At 46.0% G+C, this 27,731-nt stretch overlaps 2 long non-coding RNA genes across 4 annotated transcripts; both read right to left on the bottom strand.

The window, feature by feature from the left end:
* Positions 1-8,088: 8,088 nt before the first annotated feature.
* On the bottom strand, positions 8,089-8,500 carry LOC135283011 (uncharacterized). Its single transcript, XR_010348951.1, has 2 exons — positions 8,376-8,500; positions 8,089-8,283 (listed from the first exon to the last, which is right to left on the bottom strand). It is a non-coding gene; the product is annotated as an uncharacterized LOC135283011 (long non-coding RNA).
* A 73-nt stretch (positions 8,501-8,573) lies between these two features.
* Positions 8,574-20,918, bottom strand: LOC135282998 (uncharacterized). Of its 3 annotated transcripts, XR_010348949.1 has the most exons (4): positions 20,622-20,918; positions 15,551-15,661; positions 13,829-14,008; positions 13,455-13,514 (listed from the first exon to the last, which is right to left on the bottom strand). It is a non-coding gene; the product is annotated as an uncharacterized LOC135282998 (long non-coding RNA). The 3 variants fall into 3 exon arrangements; XR_010348948.1 differs by lacking the exons at positions 13,455-13,514; positions 20,622-20,918 and adding an exon at positions 8,574-11,591 and having other exon boundaries at positions 15,551-15,901; XR_010348947.1 differs by lacking the exon at positions 20,622-20,918 and having other exon boundaries at positions 15,551-15,901.
* Positions 20,919-27,731: the final 6,813 nt, after the last annotated feature.

The raw sequence follows: 27,731 nt of genomic DNA, 5'->3' as shown, positions 1-27,731 counted from the left end.
CCTCCCAGATGGCTCTGAGTTACTCTGTACACTAACTTTTTCACCCTCAGGAGGTTTTGCACATTAGTTCCTCACCATCCACAAACTGCTTTGGATCAGCACTGGAAAGCCACCCCGCTCAGGGGATTCGGGGGACGTGAGCTCTGTCGTGTTTGCTGGGCTGCCTCTCTGCTCTCCTGTGTTGGTAATCCTCCACTCTGCTGCAGGTATTAACACGTACAAGAAAGCCTCATCACAATAAATAATACCACAGCTTGCCACTTCTTTCTGTCCCTCAAAGATACCATCATACTTTTAAATCAGCCCCAGTAAAAATCATCAGTGGGGCTGCAGAAAGGTCAAAGGTTTGCTGGTTTAGGATTTCGTGGGAATATGCGCTTGTTTGGACTCGGCCCAAAAGCTTCGTTTACCTGTTTGACAGGTAACAATTAGCGAGTAATAGCTCTGCCGGCTGGAATGCGGCTGCGAGGGCCAGCGGGCCTGGGTTACCCGGTGGGCAGGTGTGGGTGCAGCGCCCTGATAGGTATGTGCATGCACAGCATTCCTGGGAATCAGTTTTCCCTTAAAGATGCAGCGATGACTGCAGGGCACAAAAGGGCTGGGCTTAGCCCAGGCTCCAAGACACTGGAGCTGTTTGCAAGGTAAAGAAATAAAGTAAATAGTGGAACAGGAGAGGAGCTGAGGAAAGGGCTGCAAGAAGCAGCTGCCCTTTTATTTCCTTCCCTGAAGAGAGAAGAGTTTTGATTCTTCCCTGAGAATCCTGATAACAGATCATTTAGTGTGCTATGCTGTCATGGGAGATAGAAACAGAAAGAAGGGAAAAACCGAGCTCACTTGGCAGAGGATAGACGTGAAGTGGGGAAACCATGTCTCGACTGGTTTAGAAACGGTTAAACAGCTTTTGTGCAGCTACCTCAACTCTGCCATCAGCGGGAATCCAAGCCTTATCGGTTTATTGAATAAAACCACTTTATCTGTGGCAAATGGCCCCATTTCCATCTCCTGCAGCAGTCAGGGAAGATTCCTGCATCAGCCCCTCCCTCCAGGGAAGCTGGTATAAATTATGTAGACAGTCAGGGACTTTGCAGGTGGGTTGAAAATGTTTGATTTTTTTTTTTTTAACCACTGCAGGTGACCCTCTTCTTTTAGCTCTTTTAGGAACAGAAAATTTTGCTCATTCTTTTCATATTTTGCTCCCATTTGTGAACAGGCTTCTGTGTTTGTGTATTTCCACTTTGTTGCTTCATATTTGACAATCGAGCTATTGTGTGACTTTGGAGAAGCCACATCCTCTTTCCTGGTCTCTGTATTTTCACCTGCAGAGTTGGAGTAGCAAGTCCCATGTTATTAACCACAAAAAATGCAGATTACAAGTACTGCTAGTTATTAACATGTGTGCTATTAGAGATACATATAATAAAACAATTCCTTTGAATCTTATTTTACTGTGATTCCAAAGTATTCTATTTTTAATAAAAAACACATCCTTTTTTACATATAAACAGCTTCTCTGGCTGAAAAAACTTTGTCCTTGGAGTACCAGTTGATGTCATTTGAGGAAGAAGAAATCCAAATATAATTTGAGACCATTTTCCTTGATCTTAAAGGACCCAGCATCATTTTGAGTAATTATGCATTATTTGTACACTGTTATTTGGTAGGACCTTCATTAAGAGGGAGTCTCTTTGCTCAACAGTGTGGGGGCCAGTAAATGGTCATTAAGCCTGACTACCGGCTGACACAATAGCAAGGTTTGTATTTATTCTCATGAGCTCCACAGGAGCCACAAGAAAACACTACAGAAGCACAGAGACATCTCTGCACTGGGATCAAACCAGAGCAAAACACAACCCTTGCTCAGAAAGTGCTGAGAAACACATGACGAGCCCTGTCCCTCTGTCCACAGCCACTGCCCGAGAAGCTGCAATTCCCTGTCCTGGCTTGGACCAGAGGCTCATACACTGCACTGCACACCTCTGAGAGCCCTGCCCTTTGGGAAGCAGTGAGCAGCATGCTTCCCCTTCCAAGCACCCTTCATTCTGAGTCTCAGACTTCCTCAGCTGGAGCTTGGATCTGCATCTCTGCATTTCACATTTCACTCTGTTTCATGGATAGGTCTGACTGCCAGTAGAACCCCTGTGTAGTTTTTACCTCCATAATGTTATGCAGCCATGAGCCCCACAAGCTGTGATACTTCAAATAATTTTTTGTTTATTATAGGCCACATTTTTGACTGCAGCATTTGGCATCCATGGTACTGTGTGAAACAGCAAGCAAAATCATCCTTTTGCCTCCCATTTATTGCTGGCCTATCCAGCCTGCAGAGTCCTGCATATTTTGGAGTGTCTTCCAACCGTGATCATTTTGACTTTGTAACATTTCCAATCACCTGCCCTTTGGAAGGGGACTGCATGCAGTGTTCCAGACCTGGGATGCTCTGCATTGCCTGGTGATGTAACAGTGATTTCTTGCATTCCTGGTGTTTCTTCAGCCCTGTTGAGCATGGGGAGCAATGCTTCCACCAGACTTCATGGTCATGATTTTTCTGCACAGTTGTGCTGCATCATTTTGAATTAAGCAAAGAACTCTCCTCCCTCCTGCAACTTTCTACCCACCCCTAGGTTTTGTGTTCCTGTCTGTTCATCACCCCACCACTGGAGGTCAGTAGAAAAAGTTTCAGCAAGATTGGGAGTCCTGGTAGCATCCCTTGTTAAGGACAAGAGGAACTGCACAGAGAACCTGAGCCGTGATTAGTGCTGAGTGATGTGCTCTTCTGGTGCTCTTAGGAATGGGAAATTTCATGCTCACAGGTTTGTTAACATAGAAAAGAAACAAGGTGGCAGCCAGTGACAGCCTGGTGGTTTCACTGGTTTCACCAGTGGCAGCCTGGTGAAAATGTTTTGTCTCACCTTTCACTGTGATAAATTCTTCCTGTGAAAACAAGTAATTCAGCCTTTCAGTTTGGTGCTGCTTTTTGCTGTGTCAGCACTTTAGCCAGAACAGTTGGAAGCATTTAAAGGGTGGCATTAATTAAAGGTGACTCAGAAGCAAATGGGATATAAAGAACTTGGAAAGAATGGAGGAGTAGCTATTGTACAAAATGCTTTTCTAAATGAACACCTGGAGGGATGAAGCTATGGAGAGCATGGTTTGCGAAGCAGCCTTCCCACTGCAGCAGTGCAGCCATGGTGATTAAACACCTTTTGGAAGCACACACTGTTTGGAAGGGGCTTTCAACCATCACCAGGTAAAGCTAACAATGAGTGACTCCTTGCATGTTAAGAGGCAGGGTGACTCTGCTTGCTGTTTGGGTTCTATTACAAAAGGTTAGCAGCACTTCAGGCTGAACAAGAGGACTCTGAAGAGTATAGCAAGGACTCTGTTATTCACTGGTAACAACCAATAAAGAGTCCACTAGATAAAGTGGGTCATACATGGCATCTGAAGTAGTGTTTCCCCCCAGCAGAAGATATTCCAGCAGAGACATGTAGGGAAAGGATCAACTAAAAGGAATTCACCACCACATCATCCTTTTTTTGTGTCCATAATGGTTCTGCTCTCTGAGACTGGGCACAATAAGCATGATTTTAAAATCTCTGGATTGCTATTGATACATTTTAATTTAATGTTTATAAACCACGTGGCATCATCATTACACTGCTTGGTGTGATGGTTTGAATGAAGTCCATGTGCTTGTTTCCTTCCAAAAGGATTCTCATGTGTTTAATGCAGCTGGAAGAGAAAGCATGTCTGACACATCAGTGGGGCTTATATATTCTGTGTGTCTGAATCAGAAGGCACTGTGCAAGGAATTGTGCATTAAAGGGAAATATTTAAAAAAAAATTAGTTGAATAGTGTGTTTTGGAACTGTCATTTTAGGCTATCAAAACTGCTAGATGTTGCATTGCAAGATTTGTCTCTTCTGCTCATATGTCCCTCTGAAATGCCTGCAGCAGTGATGACCAAGTAAAAGAATACTGCCCTAGGCAGACCCATTCTCTGCCTTGTCAACTCTCTTCAGTATTTCTCCTTACACTAGATATTGTCTTTTCCATGACAGCTTATCTATGTACAGGCTTTCCTTTCATGAAATATCTTTCTGCTTTTTCCCCTCATTTTCCTCCTAACCTCTTTTACTACTAAGTTTGCAAAGTTACAAGTTACAGGTTATTCCCAGGAAGCATCACTGCCTAAGGAGGAGCAGAAAACACATGGCCTTATTCTCTGTGAAGTGTTTGTGGAATTTTGGTCACCATAGCACTGAGTCACCAAATATAGAAAGGTCTCTGCCATGATTCATAACTGAACCCACAGTGGCCACTGCTGTTTCTAACCAACCTTCGGGCTCTGCCCAGTGTGCAGTTGCTGAATGGAGCTTTGCTGGACACCTGCAGGCTGCTCCATCCTTCTGGCATGCTGCAAACAGATTACTACACCCAGCAACTCCTTATGAGCTTCTTCTGGGCAGGTGAAAAGAGCAGGTAGTTCTGTGGATTATTTTACACAGCCATATGTCTGGGAGACTTCACCTGCTATTACCGGGGAAAGGATTCAGAAACACTGCATTATGAGACCTTGGGTTCAGATCCCCATGCCCAGATCTATTTGGGAGGAAGTTTTCTGAAACAGATATCAGTTTGAGGCTGATAACCTAATACTAAGAAACTTTTAGCCAAATGATTCTGCTGCAAGTGGCAGTAAGAATAGGGAAAAAGACACTATTTTGTCCAGTTTTGTTGTTTTCACACATATGAACAGTTCTGCCATTCCCATGCTTCAGAGAAAGATGCTGAACGTTAGCACGGCATCAGGAGAGGCTGACAGAAAAAAAAGTACTGGTTCAGGAGTCTGCTTTGGAAAATCCCTTTGAAATTCACATTTGCTCAGCAGTAGTTGTTAATGTCAGCAGCTGAAAACATCTGGGCTTCCATCCACACTGAGCACATGCCAGGCTATGTGTGGCCTAAGAGCAGACACCTCTGCCTCTCCAGAGCTCTCCTGCTGGGGTGACAGCCCTGGAGACAGAAGTCCCCTGTGAAGACAAGCTGCCCAGCAAGGCTTTCTGGAGTGGGGACAGAGGAGCAGACCACAACAAGGAGCACAAGGGGAAAGAAGGGGGCTGAGAGCTGAGAATGTGAGCAGATAGGCTGCTGGGAACAGAGCATGGGAAGCACTGGACTGCTTGGATGAGGCTGGAGAGAGGGGTGGAGACCTCTGGGCACAGCAGTAACAGAAGGGCTGAGTGAAGACAAACATGTGGGCATGGAAGGGACTAGGACTTTTGAACTGGAGAGAACTAACAGAGGTAGAAAGAAAAGTGGTGGGGTTGGTCTGTGAGGAACAAGGGCTACTGATGGCTGAGCTTTGTGGTAGGGACCTGGTCCAGGCAACACCAATGACTGTGAGTGGCCTCCTGCTTCAGCCATCCTGTTTTCTGCTTTCCCCTGGTACTGGATTGCCCAGAGATCTCAACACTACTGACACTAATTACACTACCAGGAGCTTCATCACTGCAGGAAAGTCTCTTTTCATATGCAAACTGGATCACAGATGGCTGCTGTTTTTAATGGTAGAATCACAGAACTCTAAAACAGCCCAGATTGAAACGAACCTTGAAAGATCATGTGGTCAAACCTTTCACACAGAAGGGAGCCTAGATGAGCTTGACCCCACCCAGTCACATATTGAACACCACTAGTGATGGGGTCTCCACCACGTCCCTGGGAGGCTGCAGAATGAGACACTGTGGGTAGCACAGCCAGAAAATGGAGAATTGGATTAACAGTAAGTGGATGTCTTAGTGGGAGGTTGTCAGTCAGAGCCAGAGGCCAGGAAGCTTTCCTTGACAGCAGCACAACAAGGGGCAGCACTGTTGTACTGCTGCAGGACAGCATCTCCAGCCAGCAACTGCAGTGCTGAGGCCACTCTGGGAGTGGTGAGACCCCAGGGCATGACCTGCCTCATTTTGCCCCAGGATGGTGTCCCAGACTCAGTTCTGCACAGAAAGAGACTGCAAGGAGGTACTAATACATCAAGGAAGCAACTACCAAGGAAACAAGGAAGGAAACAAACACGATTTAAATTAAAGGGCAGTGTTGTCACAAGGACAAAAGGGTACAAATGGACTTTGACATATTCCAGGTGGTAAAGAGAGGGTGGCATTTAACCAGGTGAGAAGTCAGTTACTAGAACAGATCTCACAGGAGGAGCAGTGAGAACAAGGGGCTCAGGGATGCAGTTGGGTTGGGACACACTACCAGAATCATTCAGAGCCAGGGCTTGGTGGGAAATGTGAGCCCTTCCAGAAAACTTGCTTGAGCAACTTCCATTTTGGCATTTCCTAACTTTTGAGTTGTTATTGATCTTCCAGACCTTTTGAAGAGCATCATATTCTGTCTTCTGCAGCTTTAACTAGAATAAGTTCTCATATAGACCTAATTATGTACTACTAGTAGGGAAAAAAAAAAAAAAACCCAGAAAAGCAAACTATGTGTACTTAACAACTGAGTTCTGACACAAAGAACTTGTCTTACCCAAGGCTGGTAGGCACAAAGCAAACAATGTGCATTTGACTGTAGCCCAGCTAATGCTGGAGCCTTTGTGGAAAATAAACTGCAGCCATCATAGCTCAGGGGATTCTTTCTCTGCCAGAGATAAGAGAAGTTATGAAGGATAAAGAAGAAGCATCTCTTGGACTGTAGTATATAGTCTCTCCTTCAGACTGGGGAAAGATGAAGAGGTAGTGCCTTTGCTTCATGTTTTATGTTGGAAGTATTTAGGTTGTAAAGGATTTGTTCCTTAAGTGATACATAAGTAATTAAATCTTTTCATATCTGTGAAATAAAGAGCAAACAAATCCTCACACCAAAGCAGAAACACAAATAGGTTCTTATGCAACTCCACCCTCTGGAGCTGCTCTTTGTCAGTTTCAATGGTTTAATTTAAACAAAATCCCAGGACAGATGCACTCCAGGATCTTCAGCATGACCTCAGCCTGAGCTTCCTTTTAAGGTGGCAGGTGCCAGGGTTTCCTTCAAAAGCATAAGTGCTTATTGGCATCCTGTGTTGTCTAGGGGAAGGTCATGAGACCCATCTTATTTCTGGATTGGTGTATGCTATGATAATAGCTGTGCAGCTTGGACTCCTGTTGATGTTTTTTTTTCTTTCTAAGAAAAAAGGAAAAGTATTTGGAACTAGCATGTCATCACACCCACTTCTTCCCTTCTCTCCCCACTTTGTAAGGCTTCTACAAAGAACACAGCCAAACACAACCCGTGCATTGCACAAAAATAATATTCAGTCCAATATTTTATAAGTAATTGGAAACTGATAATTTTTATTACATCATTGTTAAACACAGTAATAATGCTTTCATTCTATAAGCAGTGCAGGTGACACTGTATGAGAGTTTAAACCTGGATAACAAATATCACAGATAAATGCCTGCACCTTCCAGATCATCCAAATGGACAGGCAAGCTCAGATGTATTTCTAGTTCCAAGAGCTGCCACAGTATGCTTTGCCTTTCCTTCCTATCACCTCTCCAAGGTTTTCCAAGCCTTCTTTTCTGTGGCTTCTCTAGTGAGTGTTTCTTAATCAACAAGTGCAGAAGTCCATGGGAGTCTTTCAATATTTATCAGCAAGATTTGGAGTCCTGCCTCTAAGAATGGTGGGGAGACTGCTCCTAACCATGCTCAGCATGGTTAAGGCCCATGCTGCTGAATGGATGCTATAGGAGAAATGCTTCCTCCCATTAGGAGACATGGTGGCTTCATAAAACAACAGGTAGCATAATTTTCCTCCTTTAGCTTCAGCTTTTGACTACAGAGAGGACACCTGCACGATCATTTAATGTGTAAAAAGGCATGCAGAAAAATTTAATAGATTTTGTCCTTGAATGCAAATAGCAGATGCTGCAGAACTTCAGCCATACAGATTTTTTAGTGAAAAGACTCCCTCTTTCCTTCTCATAAATGAAAAATAAATGATGTGTGCATTTTTAAAAGATCTCACCACCCCACACTTGGAATGTGATATGAAAATGCAACCTGAAATTATGTTTCAAAAGGTAAGTTAAAAATATTAACCTAAAAAGATGTAACAGTGGAGGTGGCTCAAGAAGTCTGTCTCTGTCCCATCCTGTCCCACCCCATTCCATCCTTAATCCTGGGAGATGAGCAACGGAGCAGCTTGTTCTGCAGGAAGGCATTTGGAACACAAAGGTGGATTTTTTTGGTGCACCATTAGCAGCAGAACAGTGTTTCTGTCTGGAAGGGGGGTTGCTGTTGGAGGTAGCAGAAAAAAATAATCACCGAGCGCTTTGGGTAATATTCAGGGCTTCTGTCAACACCACCCAAATTACCAGAGCACTTACCAGAGAGGCAAACCTTGGGAAACCACGTCAAGTGTTTAGCAACTGGTGACCTCATGGTTTTTCTTATTTGAGCAGTGCAGGATGAAAGCCTCCTACAAAGCCTGAGCAGACAACTGACATGTCCCAGCCTGTTTCCTTGAATGGTTAAAAGAAGTTATGGCAGCCATTTAAATAAAATCTCCCTTTGTCTGTGCAATTATCTCTGAAAACAGAACAGGGTGTTATGGGCAGCCTTCACAGGTAAGAGATATATCTGAGGTCCTTCCTATGCAGCCCTTTAGGCTTGGGAAGCAGTTTAATCTGGTCTTGGAATGTCTCACCATACTCATTTAAAGGAGACCACTCACCCTGGATGTCCAACTTCTGAGGGAGGACAGGTGGGTTGCACAGACTAGCCCATGCAGCAGATGACAGAAACTTTCATGAGGAAAATCTGAGTGTGTTTCTTTACAGAGCCTTGTCCTCCAAGCCCTTTTAAGCCTCCTTTTCTGTCAGCCAACAAGCCCCAGTGGCTATGCCAAGACACGGTTGCAAAGAACAGTTATGTGACAAGATTTATTAGGAAATAAACCAGGAGCACCTGATGACACCAGGCACCCCACACAACACGCAATACAGGATTATCAGGTTCAATCTCCACTCCAAAGCCAATGATAATGCAAGGCTGGTGAATATCTCCACAGTCCACTCCTCCCCTTTCTCAGATGCTGATGTGTAAATCTAGCCTTAGGACCTATGAACTGGAGAACATTTCAATGCCATTTATCCCTCTTGTTTTATGAAAACTCTCATGATCTTTACAAATGCACTCTGTGAGAAGCTGATTGAGGCATGGAGTCAAAAGGAAATTCACCCTTCTACCCCTGAAAATGGTCCTGCTAAGAACTGAAATAAGCTACGAAGCTCACTTTCAGATTTTCTTTTCCCACAAATTCACAGACTGGATGGGGTTTTTTGAAAGAATGTCTTGATTTAAGTGTAAGAAATATCCCGCTAGATTTTACTCCATATTCTAGTGATTCAAAAATCCTTAGTGAAATGTCATGTATTTTCAGACAGGTTTTGCAAATAAATTGGAAACAAATATTTTAAAGCCTTCTTTCTCTCTCCCTAGGAGCATAGCCAGCACTGTGAGATGCCCTGGAAGAAAGGACTGCTGTGCAATAAGTTACAACTTTATGACTGTGTAAAAATAAAAAACCAACTCAAACAATTATTGTTATACCTGACACTTATGTATGAGTGCACAGAAGCAATTTGACACCTGTAAAACCCCTTGCCAACCTTGTTTAAGCTCACCCTGTGAAAGAAATAGAAGTTAGTCACTTTTATTACTTGCTGTGTAGACATGGAATATTTTAGAAACCTGTTAAATAAGTTGGGCCAGACCCACAGATGATGTAAAACTACCTCCTGCAGTTACTCTGACATACCTGTGGTCACAGAGGGCTCTCTGCAGTCATTGCTCAACTGGAGCTGCCCCAGGGAGCTCTTACATCAGGTACAACCTCCACAAGCTGCAGACACAGCAGTCTCCTGCCTCCAAAACTGTAGCTTCCCACCCCACATCCCTGGTGGAGGAGCAGGAAGAAGGGGCCAAGTGCTGAGAGCTCTGTTGGCCAGCCAGGCTGGCATTTCATCCCTTCCTGGAGCTGGGGCCCAGCCCCATCATGCTCTCCTGAAGTCTCTTTTGGAGCCCTTGTGTCCAACCCCATCCATCCCTGTTCCCTCGCTGCTGTAGTGCTGCATTCATGAAAATGGCATTTTTTAATAGATCCAGACATGGTGGAGAAATGAGCATTTTGAGGGGAATGTAAGGACCAGTGGCTGTAATGTGTGTTCTCCCCCCTGGGAAAAGGGAGGAGGAGCTGCCTGTTGGCAGCAGGCTGTGTTAGCACAACACTTTAGGATGACTAAATCGCTCAAGGTAAAAGGGTGGTGAAATTTGATTTGAGCTGCTGTCAACTGTGAAAATGCACTTATCACAGACTTCTCCCACTGCCCTGGAAAGGGACTGCATCCAAGCTTCCAGCAGCAGCCCATACAGCTCGCTCTGTCCTGCTCTCCAACTCCATGAGATCGGAGTGACAAGGATACGATGTCCCAGCCACCCTCTCCCCTGGCTGAGCTTGAACTGGACACAGTCTGCAGCTGGGCTCTTAACTTCCACGGAGCAACACAAGTTATGAAATCCACCTCATGAGACATCATGAAAAGCAACTCTCAGCTCTTTCCCACAACTTCTAAGGTTTTATTCTCTTTTCGTGGATAACCCTGCCCACATATCCTCACCCTCGAAAGTGGTGCCTGTCAGTGTCATATTTCCATCTGAGCAGCTCCCAGCCCAGCTGAGCTCTCCTAAAGATGCCACAAGGAATGTTTGGTGTAAAGTGGAATTCCCCCAGCACATTAATGGAGAGGCCACTTCTTGCAGCCAAAAGAGAAGACCCAGAGGGTCTGCCTCTGCAAATCTGTAAATCCCAGTGACTGGAACTTCAGCCTGCAGCAAGTTGAGCAGGCTTGCTTTTAGTTTTCTCTTGAACAGCAGCAACAGAGGTTAACAGCTCTTGTGGTGCCAGTGCCATCTAGTAATAAATTTAAATTAGAGTTTGACTCTGCATCTGCCCTCATAGATTTCATGTCTCAGGTCACTCTTTCCCAGAAGTTGAGGAATGAGCAGTTACATGTCTGAACTTGCAGTCATAATTCTGTGGTCAGTTATCAGACATGATACATCAAGTAGCTGCATCTGATTAAAAATGACTGTGTACACATGCCTCCTCTTTAGCTGCAGTACTCCTCAGTCACGCTGAATGTGTGAACTCATGAATGATGCTCATGTGAATAATCACCTAAAAGAACTAGAGTTTTTTTCCAGCTGGCTCGCCCAGATCTGCCTCTACCTTTGTTCAAGAAGGCTCTTTTCCTCTTGCTCCCAGTGTTGGCTCTTTCTCTTAGTCTTGCCTGTATTTAGGGATATTCTGTAAGTGTCACTGCTTTCTCCAGCGCCACTGGCACTTATTGCAGAATCTTCAGTTCTGGTGTGACTTTCAAATGTCCTTTTTCCCTTGTTTTCACACACTCCTCCTTAGTCTTGATGTTCTGGGGCATGCTGAGTTTCTGGGTTTAATTGAGTTTGAAAACAGTTCTGGCCTTTGATCCCCATCCATGTGTCCAGGGCACTGGAGACTCCTGCATGCACCGGCTCTTCCACACCTGATTTTCAAATAATGCATCAGTTGTTAGCAGCATCCTGGGAGAGCTGGTCTGTGTTTGCAAAGCTTCTCTCAGCAAGGGGATAGGGCACTTGCAGCTGCAGCCAAATAGCACAGGCCTCCCAACAATAAAAATATGTCACTTTTTTCACCTCTGGACTGTGAGAGAGTTGAGGAGAATGACTGTGGGTGCAGAACACTACAAGAAATTGGATGAGCATCCCACCCAACAGCTGTGGGGTTCATCCCCACCCCTTCTCCTGTGAGCACAGCCTGGTAGGCCATGGACCATGGCATGTTTTTTGTCAGATTAATAACTGGTATTTGCATATAAAGATGCACAAAGCCTACCAGATTTTAACTCTCCAAACATATTTTTCACACCACTACCGAAACCACTTCTAGTAGCAAAGTATGAGACCTCTGCAGGTTGCTGTAAGGTCACAGTGATCTCTGGGAGAAGGCTGGCAGCTACTGCCTCTCTGTGTCCCAGGCATGCCAGCTGCCTCACCCTGCACAGCCCAGCCCAACACAGCACAGCCCAGCCCAGCACAGCCCAGCCCAGCACAGCACAGCACAGCCCAGCCCAGCCCAGCACAGCCCAGCACAGCCCAGCACAGCACAGCCCAGCACAGCCCAGCACAGCCCAGCCCAGCACAGCCCAGCCCAGCCCAGCCCAGCACAGCCCAGCACAGCCCAGCACAGCACAGCCCAGCACAGCCCAGCACAGCCCAGCACAGCCCAGCCCAGCCCAGCCCAGCACAGCCCAGCACAGCCCAGCACAGCACAGCACAGCCCAGCCCAGCACAGCACAGCCCAGCCCAGCACAGCCCAGCACAGCCCAGCACAGCACAGCCCAGGACAGCACAGCACAGCCCAGCACAGCCCAGCACAGCACAGCCCAGCACAGCACAGCCCAGCCCAGCACAGCACAGCACAGCACAGCCCAGCACAGCACAGCACAGCCCAGCCCAGCACAGCACAGCCCAGCACAGCCCAGCACAGCCCAGCCCAGCCCAGCCCAGCACAGCACAGCCCAGCACAGCCCAGCACAGCACAGCCCAGCACAGCACAGCCCAGCCCAGCACAGCACAGCACAGCACAGCCCAGCACAGCACAGCACAGCCCAGCCCAGCACAGCACAGCCCAGCACAGCCCAGCACAGCCCAGCCCAGCACAGCACAGCACAGCCTAGCACAGCACAGCCCAGCACAGCCTAGCACAGCCTAGCACAGCACAGCCCAGCACAGCCCAGCACAGCCCAGCACAGCCCAGCACAGCACAGCACAGCACAGCCCAGCCCAGCACAGCCCAGCACAGCCCAGCCCAGCACAGCCCAGCACAGCACAGCACAGCCCAGCCCAGCCCAGCCCAGCACAGCACAGCCCAGCCCAGCACAGCCCAGCACAGCCCAGCACAGCACAGCCCAGCACAGCACAGCACAGCCCAGCACAGCCCAGCACAGCCCAGCCCAGCACAGCCCAGCACAGCACAGCCCTGCACAGCCCAGCACAGCCCAGCCCAGCACAGCACAGCCCAGCACAGCACAGCCCTGCACAGCCCAGCACAGCCCAGCACAGCCCAGCACAGCACTGCACAGCACAGCCATGGTGTCTGCTCTCCTAGGAAGCACCTCAGCAGCACACAGTGTGTTAGGGCTTCTTGAGAAATATTTTTGCATTGCTTCATGACTCAAATAATTGCTTAAGCCCCCTTCCCCCCACTGCTCACATGCATTTCAAATCCTGCCCCATCCCACTTTGCCAACTTTCCTCAGGCTCATTGTGCAGAGCAGGAGGTTGCATGCTGCAGCATGGTGCCCACTCCCTCCCAGTCCCAGGGAGACCTCTCCCTTTTCCCAGCTCACCCCATAAGCAGTGGCCCTGGCATTTGTGCCACCATGCCCCTGAGGGAGCAGCTGACCCTGCAGGGGGGAAAGGAGAACCTCACCATATGGGCAGGAGCTGTGCTTAACCGCCCATCCCCAGCCCAGAGAGCAGACACAGCCTATTTCACATACGAGTAGTGACAGAGACATCCCCAGCTTCCCAGGCAATGCCTGTCCCTGTGTCCAGAGAGGTCTGTCCCTTCACAGTGCCAAGCTCCCCACAAGCCCCTGCTCTCTGCTGCAGCACTGGCTAATGCTCAGGGCACCTGATCCTCCCCAGTGGCACCCACTCTGATAACCACTGCCAAAATTCAACTATTTTAAGATTAAACTGTCCTCGGGGTATTTACCTGCAGCCTGCAGTTGAGACATAGCCAGGACTGGTGGAATGGGATAGCCACTTGCAGGAGGAGCCTTGGGCCAGGCACGGAGTGCTCACCCTGGGAAGAGCAGATGGTTTTATCACCTTTCTCTGGAGGTGTCCTGACATCGCTGCTGCAGCTTGGCATCGGACATGGGTCTTCCTGTGCCTGTGAAAATCCACCAGATCCCAGTCAGGTCACAAGCTGTTCAAAAGCATCCCCGTATGTACATAGCAGACCTGAGTTCCCGTGGGGTTTTCTGTTATTAACACCTGATCTGGCTTCCAGGAACCAGCAACCACCAACCTGAGGCTTTTTTGCAGCAGGAATATTTTGAAAACTGCTATCCCATGCATACCCTCTGGTGAGTGATAAATTGCAAGCTCTTGTGGCCACTTTTCCTACAGTTTGGTGGGGGCTTTTTCTCTCTTTCCTCCCTCTACTCCTTTATTTTTGTGAAAAAAATAGGCAGTTAATTAATTATATGTCTGACATCCAGTTGAGTCAGCCAGTGGCTTCACAGCTCAGCAGGGGATGACAGGCAGATAAAGAGCCAGACACACAGACACAGACACCCACACATGTATGCACACATGCACACTCACACACGACTGCATCAGCTGTTCCTCTTGGAAACCTGGATCTACAGCAGTGATGGAACTACAGTGGTTTTGGCCAGCAGTGGACATTCGTCAAAGACAGTGACCGTTGGTCGGGATGGAGAGATGTCACTCAGGGGAAATGGAGCTGGCTTTTCCTTTTGTGCTTAACATACCTCAACAATTTGAAAATGGTTCTTCAAAGACTGATTGGGTGACATGCTCATGCCACTGGGCCCCTGCTCAGGCCACCCCCAGGCCCTGCACAGGCCCCAGCTGGAGGAGTGCTTTTGGCTTGACCCAAGATTTTGTGAACTCCTATTGCATGTGGGTGCTGGGGCCCGGTCCTGACACTGCCCAGCTGATGTGTTCTTGTGCCTGCTTTGAAAGCCCTGGCAATCGTGCTCTGACACCCTCTGAAAGCCCTGGCAATACTGCTCTGACACTTTTTGAAGGCCCTGGCAATAGTGCTCTGACACCAGCAGTTATGAGAATTATTTCACTGCTCTCTGAGGGGCTCATGGTGTACTTGGGTCTGGAGCACCACTGATGAGCCCAGAGGAAAGGGAAGCCAGAGCAAGGTTTGATTTAGGGAGTTATAAATCGAGCACACAGGAACACAGTGGGAATAGATGGGTTATCACTGGCAGTATTCAGCATACTCCACATTTTCACTGGGCTGGGGTCCTGTGCAAAGTGGATACACAGGCATCATTGAAAAGGGACCTCTAATCCATGCAAGTGCAAGAAGCAGGGAAAACTAGCCTTTGCAGCCACCTAAAGTTTGGGATGTGACACACAAATAAGGAAAATTAATTTTTCTACCATGCTGATAATCTCATGCATAGGAAAAAAGGGTCTGCTGCCTGCAGAGGTAGTGCTGCCAAACAGGCTGCTTGCTGCTATGGCATCTAGTCCTCATGCAAAAGACAGCTTGAATCTATCCGGGAAAAGCAAAGCCACAGATTTGATAGCCACAGGTTATTCAAGACACAACGTGACATTTACAAGTTTCAGGTTTATTCTGATTGTTGCACTCCTGTAGGATTGATTGCAGGCAATAATCAGGGTCTGGCATTCAGGAGAGAGCATGGATAGTGACAGAACCTACAGTTTGTAGATACAAGAGGAGGTGACTTGGTCCTCAGCAGCTTCTTGGGTTTGTGGCTGTGCAAAAAGCCCTGCAGACTCCCAAATTTCTTAGACAAGAGAAATGAAACAGCTGGAGAGAGCAAGCAAGAAAGTGAAGAATGGAAAGCATTTTCAAGTTCTTGATCGGTCTTACAAGCACCATACAGAAATGCCTCAGCCTGTTTCACATGCACTGTCTGGAGAACTGTTGTGGTTTTAATCCAGCCAGCAACTAAGCCCCACACACTCACTCACTCCCCCTCCATGGGATAAGGGAGAGATTTGGAAGGGTAAAACTGGTAAACTCATGGATTGAGAAAACTACATGCAAAGCAAAAGCATTTCTCCCTCCCTCCCTCCCTCCCTCCCTCCCTCCCTCCCTCCCTCCCTCCCTCCCTCCCTCCCTCCCTCCCTCCCTCCCTCCCTCCCTCCCTCCCTCCCTCCCTCCCTCCCTCCCTCCCTCCCTCCCTCCCTCCCTCCCTGTTGTAAATGCTGAGGATGATCCCACATGGTGTGGGATGTCCTGTGGTCAGCTGGGGCAGTTCCAGTACCATCTGCCACAGCAATGACAAGTGTCCAAGGTGTCTGTACTGGGCTCGACCAGGAGCTGACCACAACAAGGTCTGTTGAGAAACAAGTTCAAACACTTTAGGAATTACTCTCTAATTGCTGACTCTAGTAATCATCAGCTGATGAGATCTGAAATTTGGATCAAGGAACAGCTTAAGCAAGTGAGTATTGCAACAACAAAAATAGAGAATTCACACATGAACATTATTTTTCACAAGAGTGAATCTAAGCTCTTACTCTGCCAGTACCATGCAACCACACTACTTATTTTCAGAAGTGGGTTGGAAGTGGTTGTACTCCACAGAGGGCTTTACTACAACATAGCAAGGTGAAAGGATTCAATTTTAGTCTGAGCCAAGATGACCTGAAGAGCCAGGTCTTTGTGCCTGGCTTTGCTCTTGCTGACATCATTCATGGGTACGTGCACAGGGAAGCTGTGCAAGTCTGGTAATGTGTTTGCACATTTAGGAGGCACTGGTGTAAAACCACACTCAGGTCACAGCTGAACACACTTGATGGAGGAGACATTGATACATTTCACTACATTTAGATCAGCCTAGATCTTCTGAAAAAGCAAAAACAGCAAAAAGGAAGTAGGACAGAGAAGGCATTTTCCTTCATAAGGCTATTAAAGAGTAATGAAATGAAAAGGGCAAAGAAAATATTAACACTTACTTTGCACTCTGGCTGCATTCATGTGTATCCACTTTATTTAGAATTGGAAACCTCCTAAACTTGGCAAAGTAATGGAAGACTTAACAGAATGCCTGTAGTTCCAGCCTGGCCTGTATCTGTTGGAAGAACTTGTTGAAATAATGTCTCAGGGTCTGGCTTGAGGACATTCTGGGGTGGTAGAGGTTATATCCTTATTGCTTTCTAGGCAAAAATGGAGTGATTTAAGGCCTGGACTAAAACAGGGTCTTTTATAGAGAAATAGAAATGTCAATCCCAATTTTGAAGTTCATCCCAAAAGGCGATGTGGAAACAAATTTCTGAAAGAAGCAAAGCGATGTTTTATGGGCATCTTCCACCTTCAAGAATGCTGAATACTTCTCATACCTTTAATCACAAGCAAACTGTGAGAGTAAAGAAAGGAGATTTACTCAGCCCAGCAAGCAGAGGCCAGGGATGCGATGCAGCACTCGAGGGTCACTCTCCACTGGGGCTACACTGGCATGTGCAGAGTGCTCAGAGCAGGACAGACCTGCAGGGTCTCCCTTACATCCTCTGAGCTCCTCTGATGAAGTCCTTTTCCTCCCCACCCTGCCATCCAGCTCCAACCTCCAGAAGTGGAGTCTGCTTCCAAAATCCCTACAAGAAAGCCCAACAAACAAGGCTGCCATTCTTGCTTTTATCTCAGGTTGCCAATGGTGCCTAGGCATTGAGGAAGGAGTGCTTTCAGCTACATCCTTAGCTGGCTGGGGCTTCATTTAGCAAAATCACCACCTGGAACTGCAAACAGCAATTCTCAGACAGATCGTGGGGCCTTCAGCTTCAGAAGCAGTACAAGATATAAGTGTTAATTTGTGGTTAAGGCATATTTATCTGGAACAGCAGTGAAGGGTGTCTTGGCCTTTCCTGTAGCACAGCACTGAACTGCCAAAATAAAGAGGCATTAAAAGTTAATAAAAAGGTCTGAAACGTGTTCATTAAAATACTTGGAAAACTTCGCTGTTTGGCTTCATACCATAGAGTGAGTATGTGAGAACTTGACTGGGCTTGCCTGCCTCCCTAGCAGACTGTCTTGACTTAATACTTATAAAAAAAAATCACCTGGCGCCTGATGCTGTGTTAAAAAGCCCCTACCATGTCAGGTACTGTTGTAATTTGCCCTGGAAATGCATCTGAAGCAAAGGAATGCATGAGCACAACTTCAGAGCTCAAATGGGGAAAATACTGGCTGTTACATAAATTAGTGTACACAGATGGCATTTAGTTTATTTTAACCATCAGCCCAAAGTTTCAGGGGCTGGTAACTTTGCCACCCCACTCTGGTTCATCCTGCCTCTGGGTGGACGGATGCTGCAGCTAGTGCTCCCAGAGCAGGTCCTGTGGATACCACATTTTCAGGTGTCCTGGCCATATCTGGAACCATTTCAAGGAAAATCTAGCCCTGTATTTGACCTCATTGTTCTGTTTACTCACCACACTGATTAGGCTGGGCAGAGGGAAGGCCAACAAGACCGGCAGGATGGACTATTTGCATAGCTGCAAGCGGCTTCTATCTGATGGAGTGGAGTGGATTGAACTATAGGTGGATTGTGGGTCAAGAGGTTGTTTGAGTTTCACATCCAGGGATGCCCTCTCCACAGCCAGTGCTTTTGTCAGCCGTTCCACAGCACTCTGTGTTGCTGCTTGGCTGTGAACTGGGGGCTGGATTCCAGCTCCCGGGGATCAGGATTGCTGTGGCTCTGTGTTCATGCAGCACCCTGAGGATGAACCCTGCAGTGCTTCAGTGGAAGTGCCATTGCCTATCTCAGCCCATGGCCTGCCTGACAGCCTGAGCCTTGGCAAAAATTTGTCAAAAGGTGAAGCCAACTCTGATCTACTATTTACTTTTAGGGTAAAAATTAAAAGATATATATATATATATAAAGCACAAGCTTGGGATTCTTTGCCTAGTCCTTGATCCTCTTACCCCACCCATTTCTCTGGGATGCCAAGCCTCTGGCTAACATTCCCCTACCACATTTGGGATTATCCTGTTTCATAGTGTTTGTCCTGCCTCCTTCAAAATGCATTGACTGCCTTGGGACGAAGACACAGTATTGAATTTTTACACCTATCATAGCATCTATGAGTACAAGGTGTTGGAGTTGGTGGCCTTTGGCCTTTTCCCTAGATGAGCTCTCAGAGTTTTCAGGTACAACAAAAGCAGCCTTATGGGTTTTTTGAAGGTAGGACATATTTTACCAAGGAAGGAAACTAGTTAGCACTTTTCCTTTTGCCTAGGTGAAAGTGTATAATTATGCAGCATTTCTTCAGCAGTGGATTGCTGTTCCCAGACATGCTTCTACCTACTGTAGATTTGAGCTGCATGTCTCCCACACTGCAAAATCCCAAGGCAGGGCTATGTGGGGGCACAGGACAAGTTCAGAACAGGCAGGTTGTGTGTGGACGTCACTGGCACCCATGTAGCACCATGTCTAAGGAAGACAGGGGAGAAAGGATTTTCAGCCTTCCTACCCACATTCTCTGCCCAAAATTACTTCTGCTTGAAGAGCATCACACAGCCAGCACCTTGTTTAGTTTGGGTGACTGAACCCAAGGTCTCAGTGGAGGAATCACCCATTAACATCCCTGCATGGGAACCACAGCTCTTGGGACACCACAGTGTCCCAAGTTTGCAGTCTTGGGACTGTAAACACCACCACAGTTCTCTGCACCCTGGAGCACAGAGCATCAAGTATGATTGTTCACAAGGACCTCAGTTCATGGCAAGAGCAGCACCCAGCTTCTCCAGATCCATTCACCTGTCTCTTTCCTTCACAGGAAGCTCACTGAAAGACTTCCCGTTAGGGAAAGATCACTGCTGAAGAGATGGAAAGGAGCCCACACAGTGGAAGGTATGCACAACTCTTCCTTCTACAACTTCTCTATTATCAGTAAAGAACAAAGAAAGAGCAGATGTATATCTGATGTGTTTATATGAAAGCTGCAGTATTTACTGATGCTTTTAAGGTCATATATTACTTCAGTCAAGCATTAAAAAAATGTAGAGAATATCTTGCAGTTAGTTAGCTAAATATCTTTTACCTCCTTTCTATTGGGTAAGACAGACACTCACAATAAACTTTATCTGGAAGACAGTTCAAGGAATTGGCAAGAGAGCCTAAAATCCACTAACTCAAGGTCATTCATCCGCTCAAGGTGTCCAGGCTGACTGAGGAATGGCCATAAATGATCCCATTTGACACTGATTCAGTGGCTTGTGTAAAACATGAGTGAGTCTGTACACATGCTCCCGTGGGAGGAGCATCACCTCACACTGACAAGCTACAGAGGCTTCTGTGAGGAGGCCCAGACTCCTCTGGGCACAGAAAGATAACTTTCCACCTAACTCCTGGGAGTTCTAATCAAAGCATGTATATACACAGGAGTGTGGACAAATCTGTCACCTAAGCCTATTCTGAGCTATAAATCCAGGAAACTATAGTCTGGAAACACAGCCAGGACACAGCCTGGGTACTCCTGCCATCAAACTAAGTCCTGGCAGGGGACATTACCTCTTGTCATCCTAGCAGCTTTCTGGGAGCTATGTGGGCACCATCACTATGGTATCCCAATATGTCCCAGTGACCAGCAAGACAGGGAATTTTACAAATAAAGACAGCTAAAGTGAATGGCCTGGTTTTTTTTTGATGATCCATGGTTCAGATAAAAAAGTCTTAGGTCTCTTGAATGGAAATTCAATGTTTTATGCACCAAAAACATCCTTCCTAGCAAATTTACTCTCAGGCTTAGTAGTTAAAGCTCCCCACCTGCTTTCTGGGCTGTCAAGAAATCACATGGAGGGCAAAGTTGTTCCCAGTCAGCTCCGAGGTCTATGGGCCTGGTCAGTGCAAGAGGCAGAATACCAACTAAATGGTCCAATTCTGATCCAATCGTTGTCCAGTTGTGGTGCTACTTGAAGCTTGCATGCAAAAACCAGGAGAAAAAGCAGAGAGTTCCCTTTTGTCCTTTAGAATGGAAAGTCTGACGCCATTTTACACTGTTGCATCCCTGTTATCATTCTATGCTGTTCACCATGTATAAAAACTGATGTGATGTGAGCTAGAGCAAAGCCTGTTGGGAGGTACTAACACAAACATAGAAACCTCCTACACTAAATGAAACCAATGCTGTGCATGTGCTAAGACCTGTGTGAGAGAGACTGCTTGTAAATATTCTTTGCAGTCTGCGTAGGAGTCATGTGGAGGCAGCCTGAAGACCTCCAGCAGCAGAAAAATGAGATAAATGGGCATTTATTTGGCCAATCATCTGGGGAGAAGACTTTTAATATGTGCTAGAAGAACATGGAGATTGTTGTTATCAAGCTGTGCCATGATGGACTTAAATAATAAAGGCCTGAGCTGCTTGTACAGCTCCCATCTCATGAAGGAGGTTTCAGAAAGGTGAGAAATAGTCTCTCACCATACCTTTTCTCTCCTTGCTTGGCAGCTTTCTGTGTTTCTTAGCTCAAATCTCACAGAAAGCTGTCACAACTTTCTTGTGCACAGCAAACTTCCACTGCATGGAAAGACCCTTCCCAACTGAAAGACTCAGCACGGGAAAAATAATTTAGCTGCATGAACCATACAGCTGTGCTGTGCCAAGGTGGGGTGCCCCCGGCAGCGAGGGCCCGCGCGAGCCGCGCTCCGCGCCTCCTGCTCCGCTGCTCCGCGCGCTGCAGCCGCTGCCTCTTCCCAAGGAAATCCTCCTGCGCTGCCTCACCCACTTTCAGTCATTTTTCTGCTTATCTGGAGCTTACGCTTCCAGCCAGAAAGCTGAAGTGTGACCAAGCAAGAAAAAGAGCAGGGAAAAAGAGCAGGAAAAAATTTATTGGCCTTCATTTTTCCAAAACTAGGCAATTTTTTATTTTTTATGGAAAGGTGGCTTCTTCTCTTTCTTCTTTTTCCTTCTCACCAATATATCAGGCCCTGTGGTTTCCAATACCTTCCCAGAGATGGAAAACATGTGCTTTTCTACATCTTTTTTAAAAGACTAAAGTCACTGTTCAAGAATCTAATTAAACAATTTTATTTTTTAAAATCATACAAAATCCAACACCTAGGATAAAACATTTCAAATTTAAAGCTGCATATTTCACAAGTGATAGCTAACCAAAAATATAACTATTAATGAGAAATTTCACACATCTCTATACCTTTCTCACAAAACTATAGACCAATAACAGACCCATCTATATTAGAATAAGGATTAACTATCAGCTATTTAAATCTATTACATGAGTTTGTTTTGTTAATTGTAGAAGCTGCATAGCTCCAGAAATCTGACAGCTTGTGAACATTAAATATGAGCTCATCTCACGGAGACAAGTGTCTGGTTACATTTCATCTTTGTTTCAGCACAGCATAGAGGCAGCTGGGTGCTCACAGAAGTGTGCCTGGCAGCTGGACCAGAGCAATGGGAATATTTCCATTTATGTGGAAGGAATTGGGAAAACTGATGTCAGCTCTGGAAAAAAAAAAAGAAAAAAAAAACAACACCTCTACTTTGTGCATGCTACAAGTTGTCAATTTATAGCTGTAGCCAGTTATGCTGACACGATTAAATTGCCAAATATGGGTGCAGCCTAAGAAGGCTCTTTATGTAAAACAATGGAGCATTTTTTTGTTGCTGGTTTCATCATGTGTCACAGGAATCTTGAATTTGACAAGCTGACTTGAAAGCTAGGTCTTAGTAACACCTGCAAGAACACAGTCATGCAGGATTTCCCCTACAACGACAGCCCCTCCCACACTGGGCTTTGGACACTGATTCCCATCACTCTTCTGGATCTGATAGGTCATGGGATGACAAATGACATTGCAAAGGAAGCACAGGAATGTCCTCCTGGGCATCATTGTACTAATGCCCAATTTAACTTCAACAGTATCTTCCCTGTGGTCTCTCCAGAAGGGGAAGCGTGATCATCTTTGAAATTATTATATCCTATAATGTAAAATTAGTATATCTGCATTTGAACCTAGACACCTAGGTGCTCCAGGCCAGGCTGGATTGGGCTTTGCACAAGCTGATCCAGTGAAAAATGACCCTGCCCATGGCACAGGAGTTTGAATAGATGATCTTTAGAGGCTCCTTCCAGTCCAAACCATTCTGTGATCCTATGATTCCATGATCTCTTCTCCACTCCTGAACTCATTTTAGATACCTATACATATAAATACATGTGCATGCACACATATGTGCACAAAGATGTGTGCATTCATGGGCCAAAATGAGACTTCAGAAGCACTGGCATGAGCACGTGCAAGTATTGGTATAACAAAATATACAGCATGTTCTTTTTCTTATTTCTTCAATGCAGCGTTACTGCTGGTCTGGCATCCCATCATCCACTGGGTCATTCTCAGCCTTGCACACAAACACATATATATGGGGATATGTGCCCAGGAAACAGCACTGGCTGAAGACTGGATAGGATTTATAAATCAGTCAGGAATTGCATCACTTCCTCCTCGCTGTTGTGATACTCTGGAACTTGGGTGTTTCAGTAAGGAAGGAATATTTCTCAAATTTATGCAAGGACAGCTGCAAGCTTTGATTGATTCATTGGTTGGTTGATTAGTTGAAATCTCACCTAATCTGAAATAACATAAACTCACAAAGAACTAGAAAAAGTATGGCAGGTTGGTACCTCTGCTCTTTGTAAGTTATCCATTGTAAATTACCATAGGTAAATATGTAACACAAACATAAATGAATCTATTTAAAGCATGTTAGGCTGCTTACCCCACACTGTTAGAAAGCAAGCCTAGGGGGCATCACATCTGCTAATCTCATGCCTGGAGTCATCTGTAGACAGCTCTGTCTTTTACTTTTGGTCTTATCTCAGCTCTGTCCAGACTTTGAAATGCCCAGACCCTTAGCTGGGCAGCAGTCACATCCCCCTTCACCTCATCCTGGTGGAACAAATCTGACTATAACACAAGCTTTTCTATCCCCTGCTCGTTTGTGATGCTCTTCGTTGCACCTTCAAAAAATCCCTTGGGAGTGCAGGCAAACACAGCTTTCCAGCTGACATTCAAATAGCCCTGAACCAAGGCATTAAACCAGCCCTGCCTTGCTGGTCAGCTGTTCATGTCACACACCCTGGAACGATGCTTCCCATGCATCCGTGGCTCACAGCCATGCTGTGACTGACTAATGCAGCATGACAGCTCCTCATGCACCAGCTCCAGTGGGACACGCTCCCATCCAGCCAGTCACCTCCTTCCCCTGGCCAATGTTTGTACTCATAGCAAATGGGGCCCAAGAGCTGAACATCCTCACCCTTACAGCAGCCAGCCCAGAGCCCATAGCTCCTGCTCCACTGTTACATTTCCCCACATTTCTGTTACCAGCATGGTGTCATCAGTTTATGTTACTACCTCGTTTTCACTTCTGGTGACACAGCTGTGAATAAAGCATTAAATAAAGTCCATTCCAAGTCCAGTCCTGGAGGTATTTCACCAGTATTTCTTGCTGGCATGTTTGTTCTCATTCAGTCGTAACCTACCATTATAGTCCTATTTATCAGTGCTTTTCTTATATTAAAATTCATGTTTCTCCAGTATAAGAAAGAAGCTATTTGGTTTATTTCAACATCTTAGTGCAGATTGCATATGCCTTGCCTGAAAAGGTGAGCTATCTTATAAAAAAGGCACAATGTTAACTTGGCATGATCTACGTTGAGCAAATTCATGTTATATTTCCTCCCATTTTCAGTTACCTCCTGCCTCTTTCCTTCAGCATAGTCTTTAGTCTCACATGAGCAGGAGGGGGAAAAAAAAGGAAAAGCTGGTGCCCGATTTCCCTCTGTTTCCCCACTCTGCTCTGTATCTGTGACATTGCAGTCACTGAAGTCCATGCAGGCAGCCTAAAACAGAAGGAGCAGAACAAGGAGTAAAGTCATGAGCTCACCCATGAAGGTCTTCCATGGAGCATGAACTGTGAATTCTTCCTGACAGAACCTGGTGCCTCATGAAACTCAGAGCCCAAGGGTCTTAGTCAAATATCTTAGATAGAGATGAAACACTAGTAATTACTAAAAGACAATTAAAAGTATTATCTTTCTTCACTCTCCAAAAACTGTTCTTTAGCTGGGCTAGAAGGACATGAACTCCTTGGCTGAAGAGCTCTTGACCAGGTGCACACCATGAATTTAACAACATTCTCTGGACAGTTTGGGCACCACCCAGAGTAGATACCACTGCAGATGAAGAACTGTCCTTCTGCACCAGGGCCATGGCTGCATCTTCAGCATCCTCAGTGCCTCTCCATTGCAGACACACCATTTCTGGGGAACACAGTGATATGTGGATACAGTTTGCTTTCTATACACTGCACTTGGAAGTAGACAGCATGGCAAAGCCACTGCATGCCAAGGAAGAGCTGGAACAGGTGCTGGGCTTGGTAAGCTGGGAGGCTCTAAAGGGATGGTGTCTATCAATCAGGGCATGTAGACAGGTAAGCTGCCACAGAGCAAGGTTTAACGCTCTGCAGCTCTCTCACAGCAGCAGCACAGGACACTGTCAAGATGGCAGGTGGCAGTGGTTAGCATGCCATCAGCTTCCACTGTCTGGAGAAGCCTGTGGCTGGGTGCTTCAGGAAGGGGGGCAGCCCAGACAGGCAAAGCCTGTATGCCAAACCAGCTGGGCAGCACTATGGGACTGTCATCACTTGTGCTCCCAAATGACCCACAAATGAAGAGGTGGGCCAGCCTGCCAGCTAAACATTCCCAGAAGACTGGGAAAAGGGAGTAAGGGAGAATACAGCTACAGTCTTGCCAAGCATGTCCCACCCCAGTTCCTGTGCGTGTGCAGCTGCTCAGGGAAGCACTGCCTGTGCAAAGCTTTGTGTGCAGTACTGAGCACTGCCTCAGGCACCTGCCCCTCACTGTGGTGTCGTCCTCTCTGCCCATCACACATAGCCAGCTCTTCCACCACAGCCATTTAGAGAAACAGTGATGGGCCTGCTTCCAGACCTCCTGGCTGCTGCTGGGGCAAGGTCCACCCCAGGAATCAGACCCCCAGGAGCAGTGCAGTGGCATCCTTTCACCCCACAAGATGTACATTTCTTAGCCTCAAGCTATGTCTGTGTTCTGCAGATCACAATGCCCAGGAAGGCATCCTCAGGGACCTACAGCAGAACACAGCATGCCTGGGAAGGGCAGTTTAAGACTGATTAGTGCTTCAAAACCATTCCACACATATTTATAAAGCTGCTGTTTCCTAAACTGACAGGACTTTCTATGAGTGCAAACCCTTCTAACATTCAGTGAACATCAACAATAACAGAAACAAATGACCGATTATTCATGTACAATTGGCATGTTTAATGGAACATAATTTATGCAGTTTAAAGAAAAAAGTGCAGTGGTAGAAACAACAGCATGAAGCTGAGGCAGCAGAGGTTTAGATTAGACATCAGAAAAAGGTTTTTCACCCAGAGGGTAGCTGGAGCACGCTCTTCAGGGAAGTGATCACATCACCAAGCCTGATAGAGTTCAAGAAGCATTTGGACACACTCCCAGCCACATGGTGTCATTCTTGTCTCCTGTGTATGGCCAGGACTTGGACCCAATGATCCTTGTGGGTGCCTTCCAATTCAGCAGATTCTACGATTCTAAATAAAAAAACCCCAATTCTCACTTCATCCTATTATGAGCTTGATTTTTACAGCTGACTATCACAAAATAGAGTAGAACCTTTTAGCACTTTTGATACCGTATAATCTATAAAACCCTTTACTTAGAAAGAAAACTTAAAACATATTGAGAAGAGAGCATTTTCCTTCCTGCTGTGAAATTAATGTACTAGCTCCCTCATGGCCAAGTGGTAGAAAAATATAAAAGTGATTTTGCCTAAATACCAATTTCTCTGTTGCACTTTGCTAAGTAGAGCTGATACATCACTCCTGGTGCTCTCTTTGGATAATGTCAAACAATAATGAGGCAGAAAATACAGACTTCAAATAAGGCAGGACAATAATACTATAACAAAATAACTGTCTCTGAGTTTCTTTAACAACATTTATTGTTAAACAACTGCACTGAAATCCACCTCAGCTTACCAGCTTTTAAATGAAACAACGAACAGTCCCAAAACTGTTGACATTTTGACTATGACTTTTAAAATACATTCATCTCTATAAAGGTTAACCTAAAATATCTTGAGAGCTCTCTCACTTTCTTTCAATTTATTCAAGTCCCTCAGCAACCAGGACATAGTCACTCCACATAAACTATGTGCTAGATTTGAAGAGGATCTTGCCTCAGAAGACACTGCATATGGTGGCAAGGGACAGCTCTTGTTTTTCTCGACATTTTCGTAGCTTGGCATTTCAGAGAAAAAAGAGCTTGTTAAACAGCTAGTTAATATGCTGGGAATGACCTTGCAAAGGGAAAACAGCATGCGAATAAAGTTCTTATGAAACTCATACTTATGTATGTCAGCTTGGATAGACTGAAAAAGGATGGAAAATGGTGCAGAATATCCAAAGTTCCAATCCACCTACCTCTGACTTTGCCCAAGCAAGCTATCAAGCTGCCTCCCTGCATAAGAAAGAATTTTATGGCCAGATCTTACATGCTTTGTGCTTTGCACAAAGGCTGGTGCCCCATGATGGCCACCCTGGAGGCTAGGCTCCAGCTATGCCTTCATTCCAGTTAGTGATCCCCAGCCCATGCTCACCACAGCAATAGGAGCTTCTCCCAGTTTGGTGGCAAGGAATATATTATGTTTTAATTAAAAAAGATTGAGAAATGGAACCCAGCACATGGAGAAAAATTCTTTGGAGAGGATACATCTGTGGTCTGAGACCAATCAGATCTCTCTGTCTTGCTTCCGCTGTTCAAGTGGAGAACATGCCCTTAACCAGAATATATC

This window comes from Passer domesticus, chromosome 1 (genome assembly GCF_036417665.1).
Source record: "Passer domesticus isolate bPasDom1 chromosome 1, bPasDom1.hap1, whole genome shotgun sequence".
Classification (NCBI taxonomy): Eukaryota; Metazoa; Chordata; class Aves; order Passeriformes; family Passeridae; genus Passer; species Passer domesticus.
This window is presented reverse-complemented; position numbering and strand designations above follow the sequence as displayed.